The sequence below is a fragment of the Oryctolagus cuniculus genome, chromosome Y (genome assembly GCF_051225735.1).
Source record: "Oryctolagus cuniculus isolate XC-2025 breed Fujian yellow rabbit chromosome Y, ASM5122573v1, whole genome shotgun sequence".
Lineage (NCBI taxonomy): Eukaryota > Metazoa > Chordata > Mammalia > Lagomorpha > Leporidae > Oryctolagus > Oryctolagus cuniculus.
In genome coordinates, this window is record NC_142889.1 from 19291878 (window position 1) to 19297941 (window position 6064).

The window sequence follows — 6064 nt, forward strand, 5'->3', positions numbered from 1 at the left end:
ACTATATGTACAGAAGATCAAAGTTAATTGCTTTGAACAAGTGACTACTTTATTCCAAGGAAGAAAAATAAATCATTTTATTGAGCCATACCTGACTAAAGGCCATTTTCTTGGTTTGTTGGAAATTTATGAAAATTAAAATAGCATATCAGGAAGACAGAGGAGAAACAAAACTGACTAATTATGCTCCCAAACTTGAGGGAACTTTAGGGGCTGAGCTACAGATTTGACACATGCAGTGGAGGCTTCATTTTGAGATAAGTAACTATCTGAAATCACCCAGCAGTTGATAAATGACCTAATTTAATTTTCCTGTAGAAGAATGGCTGCTGATTTGTCTACCTGTTCTATAGTTATGTCACTGCATGTATTACAATCAGTGGAGTAAGCATGAAACTATTCGTTAATAATGAAAATCACTTCTCTGAAGAGCCCTGACTTACCCCATCTTACTAGCCCACCTGGCACATTACCTGGGTTTCACCACTTCATGAGTGGTTAATGTGAGCCACGAATCAATAAATCAATTAAGAATCATTACTGGGATTCCAGACAACAGGGACCAGGATCAATAATTTTTATTTAGTGAAAATAAATGCAGTTGTGAACCCAATATTTAAAACCTATAGAGATAGACAATGGGGATATACATTAAAAGCCATTGCACTCTTTCTAGCCACAGCCACTGTAGACATTTAAGGAGCAAACCAGTGGATAGAAGTGCACTTTCTCTCTCTGTCTTTCTATCTCTACCTCTCTCAAATAAATAAAAATAATTTTTAAAAATAAAAACTCAAGGTCAAGGCCTGATGCCAGCCATTAAGTCCATTCCTTAAGAACCAAGGTCCTGGGAGTGTGGCCAGGTTAACCCAGTGGAGTGGTTGGAAAGTACATTTCTCTTTGGCCCATCTTGCACATGGATGAATTCCTAATGAAGCAAATATATTCTGAGTTTTGACTGAAATAAACTCCCTGGCCTTGGGACTATGTAAAAATCTATGCTGACTTGAAACAGACTTTTCTTTCACTAAGCACAGAGCATCAAAGCCATGGGGCCAGAATCATGTGAAAGTGAGGTTTCTCTGCATCTTAGGCTGGTTTGTTCTTCTCAGTGTGATAGCTTTTTCATCATTCAGCAAATATTTAATGAGCACCAGCTCTGTTTCACAAACTTGACTTTATAACCTTGATTGAGGCTTGTTTATAGTACAGGTTTTATTGTATTAGGATAGGCTAGATGGAAAGAACAAATATCACCAGATGTGTGGCTGAATGCCACAATGAAAGTCTATTTTTTAGTATGTAACTGTCAAATAGGTATTCAAGTTAGGGCAAAGATCTTGAAAAAGAAATCTAGGCTCCTTGCACCTGAGTCATTCCCATGTACTAGTTCACTGCCCAAATGCCTATAGTGATGTCAGCAGCCAAAAATGCAATCCATGTCTCCCAAGAGTATCAGAAATTCAACTACATGATCCATTGTGGGTTGCCTCCCAGGATGTGCATTAGCAAAATGCTAGAATCAGGAGACAAAGCTGTCATTTGAATCTACATACTCAGTATGGAATGAGTGTATTCTAACTTGATTCTTAATCACTAGGTCAAATACCCACACTCAAACATTTTAATGCCTACAAATATTTCTTTAAGTAGTGTCACAATTTAATTAAAATGTTTACTATATGCTTTGCTGTATGAAGCATCTTTTCACATTTGATAGGAGAGAGAAGGGGGGAGAGAGAGAGAGAGAGAATATCTTCCATCCACTGGTTTACACCCCAAATGCCTGCAATAGATGGGACAAAGATGGACGTCAGGAGCCTGGAAACCCATCTGGATCTCTCATGCTGGCAGACAGGAACCAAGTATTTGATCCATTATTTGCTGACCCCTGGGATGTGCATTAACAGGAAGGTGGAACAGAAGCAGGGACAAGACACAAAACCTAGGCACTCAGACATCGGATGTGGACATCTCAAGTGATGACTTAACCCTCTGTGCCACAATGTCTGACCCTAACTTTATCTTTGAATTCCATTTTCAATAAAATTTTTGATGTACACATAATGTAATTTATTGGTCTACACTCTAGTGACAATAAAACACTTTATGTAGAGTATTCATGCAGGCTCCTTCTGACATTTATGGTTCATGATTATTGATTATTTATCATATATATATCATATAATTTCCTTATACATATTTTCAAAAAAGTTTTTGTTTGTTAACAGTTAATTATGTTTCAGAAATATTCAAAGAATATGAGATAACCTGGTACATTTACTGTCAGCTCTCACCAATCTTTTAAGTAGTCAAGTATTTCCATCTGGCATCATTTTCCTCTTCTGGAAGAAACTTTTGAACATTTCCTGGAGTGCAGCTCTGATGGAGATTAGTTATTTAGGTTTGTATTATGTCTCAAACTGTTTCTGTTTTGCATTTGTCTTGAAAATAATTTTGTATGATTTATTTATTTTAAATGCAGAGCTACATACAGAGAGGAATGGAGGGAGGAGAAAGAGAGAGAGAGAGAAAATCTTTCAGCTGCTGGCTCAGTCCCCAAATGTACCTGGATAGATTAACTTGGGATTGTGTTTTTTGGTTAAAAGTTTTCTCAGTTACTATTTAAAACTAACTATACCTTTTTCTTAAATTTAAATAGGTATTCAAATTCATTTCAAATAATTGAATACGTCCAAAGGAATCCTGAATATGAAGAATGACAAGAAAGCACTGTGTTACTGTAAGAGGTATTAGAACATTGAATATTTAAACATTTTAAAGAAAGTATTAGAGAGAGAGAGAGAGAGAGAAAGTTGACAGTGAGGGCTCTTCTATTTTCTCATTCATTTCCCCAAATACCAGCAACAACTGAGACACAGCCAGGACAAAACTGCCATGGTCCAGCCGTGGCAGGTCCAAGGGCTCCCGAAGGAGGGGGGTGCCAGTGAAGAGACAAGACAAGGAGATGAGATTTAGTTAGCAAGGGGAGACATCATACTGCTGTTCCATCTCACAACTTTACCTTATACTCTTTTTACACATATTTTTCATTAAGCCTTCTTCCTCCTAAGCCTCTATTCTTTAGAGAAAGAGCACATCACAAGTGATTGTCTATGCATAACCTTTCTCTATTAATCATGTTTTGTTTCATTTTCCTTTCATGGCCTCATCATAATCTTCCCATTAATCTTTCCTCTATGCATAGTGGATGCCTCAGCTATATGAAACTTGCTTATCTTATCTAAAGTTGCTAGACAAAAAAGTCTAAGATTTTTAAGGTTAATGGATTTATTTTAAAATGTTTCTTACAGGATGTGGGGAGAAACTTGGACTAGACTAAGTTACCGGAATTAAGACTTATTCTATGCATCTGCTCTCGCACAATATGGCACTGAGAAGGGAGAAACAGCTTCTACACAGCTGCCTCCAGTTCAACCAATAAACTGTAGGACTTACTCCTGATTGGAGGAGAGCAGTGTACTCGGCGTGTGGGTAGCAGAGTTGGGATTGGTGGAAAAGGACTATAAAGGAGGAGAGAGACAACATGCACCAGGAACATCTAAGGGGAACATCTATCTGAAGGAACACCTGTGCTGCCCCCGAGAGAGCCGGCCGGTGGTGTGACGCTCCCCCATGGAAGTGGGGAAAGTGGCCAGGGGGAACCGCCCTTCCACGGAGGTGGAAGGGATGGTAGCCAACCCGGGAAGAACCAGCAGCAAACCCTGGGAGGGCCAAGCAGACAGAAGAACAACACAGTGTCCTGTGTCGTTCCTCCACGAAGATGGGGAGCGAAAACAGGACCTATTGCATTGCCTAATGTTAAAAGTTCTTTGTTCCTTTATTCTATATTTCCAAGCAGGGGCATAACATCTAACCTTTGTAAGAATGTCAGTACTTGTACATCAGTCCACTTGCCATAGTATTAACTACGTACTTACCAGTTTCATCATACACTCCTGTGTAAGGCAAGGGAGGGTCGGTGGGAACAAGCACCTGCATGCTCTTTCTATTTTCTCATAAAACTCATTATACATGTTCCTAATAACATTTTTCTCTATACAGTTTTTAGGACATTCCCCTCTCATTTCTCTAGTCACCTCCTGTATTCATTTTTTTACAAGAAACAATTTTGCTTAGCATTGATATTCATGATCCCCACACCCAAACCCAATAACTACATCATTCAGACTATTAAACACAGCAGAGAATGGCTTCAGTTTAGTCATTGACTTCTTGCTTTGCAGAGTTTCCCCTCTTCCGGCTGCAACTTTGTTACACAGCATGGATGACAACGCCTTCACCACAAAACTAGGAGCCTAAACTGAATACCAGAAAACTATTAGTACTATATTTGACATGGGCAACTTCAGTAGCCTCCTAACATGTATTCCAAGCAGGTTGTTCTAGGGCAGACAGCAGGGAATGGAAGTGTTTGCAGGGAGGAGGTGGCTGGGGTTGCAAGGCAGAGGTGGTGATGTGAGGGTCCTCTCAAATCTAGAGCCAGAACCCCATGCAGAATGTTAGACAAGATCTGCTGGGCCTCCTGGTTCAGTGAAGTGAGCCAACCTGTTCTGATGGGGACAGATGGCACCTGCAGAACCAGAGGATTTGATCTCTGCTGGGAGTTCAGGGTGGACAGTGGTGCAGGTGCATCAGGAACAAATGTTGGGAATTCAGGGATGCATGAAACCCTGTAGAACCACCTGAGTGAGTTCCATTTCCTTCCTTGTGGGGAGTGGAAAGTCTCAGTATCTCAGGTGGGCCTGCAGCTCCCCCTGGAGGCTCTGCCCCAATGACTCCAGCCCTCTGCTCCTGCACTGGTGCCAGCATGTGACAGGGGGCTCAGGTGGTGAGCTTGGAAAAATGCTTCATGCAGCAGGAGACACCATGTGGGGATGGGTTTGGCTGCCTGGCCTGCAAGCTGACCTGGTCTCTTCTGGTCTTCCCCATGTTCCAAACACACCAGGCCAGAACAGCCACACCCTGAAGGCAGCTGGACACAGGGTGCCTGGGTGCCTGACTATACCAAGTCACCCCTGTAGGTAGAGAGCTGCTATGCACTGTAGTTCTCCCATCCACTTAGGGCCTTGTCTAACCTCACATGGGAATCATGTGTGCCCAGGCTGAGCATGGTACTGTCTCCCTGGGACCACCATCACAAATGGTCTGACCTCACTGGTGATGATAGGCAGCATGGCTGTCATGGACACACACCTGGTGGAACAGAACCAGAGGCAGTCAAGATCAGCAAGTGCAACCCTGTGCTGGGTGGGTGACTTGAGCTTCTCCTGGCACTGAGCTAGGTGGCCCTGAGGGCACCACGATGCACAGAGCCAAGCATGGCTATGCCGTGATGCTGTGGTTTCTGTACATCTTCATGCTGGAGATCAGGTTCTGGTTCACCTTCCAGAACTACAGGTCCACATAGGGCAGGGTGGCCTGGCTGACACAGGTGAGCAAGGGCCTGCTTCTGCTGTCATTCTGCATGCCCAGCCTCTTCCTGCTGCTTGTGGCTTAAAATACCAGTTTAAAAACTACTAGTGGTGAAGACAAACTGCTAAATTGTACTCTTCTTAAAGCACCAGGGAAACAGTTTGTACCCCTGCATTGGGGTGGCATAGCTGAAATGTGGAGCTGTACTAGAAGTGAGAATGACCCAGCTCAGTCTCTGCAAGGCATAGCCGCATTCTTTTGTAGCTCAGTAATCAGAAGGAACTGAACAAGAGAATGCACAGTCACAAAAGGCTGAAAATACTGGGAATTATAATAGAAAAATAAATAATGTATGGCCATTTTTATTTTGTAATAATTCATTTGTTAAATTTATATACAATTCTGATAATGTTGTTAAGTGAATGTAATTGTACTGCAGAAATTTAAAAGCTTAACATCAAAGTTTTTTTTTTTTATTTTTAAATCTTTGCTGCAGAGATGGCTGGCTTTGTGGTGCAGTGGGTTAAGTCAACTCCTGTGATATAGGCATCATGTATGTGCTTTTTTTTTTTAGAGTCCTGGCTCCCCTACTTCTACTCAAACTCTCTGGTAATATGTATGGGAGAGT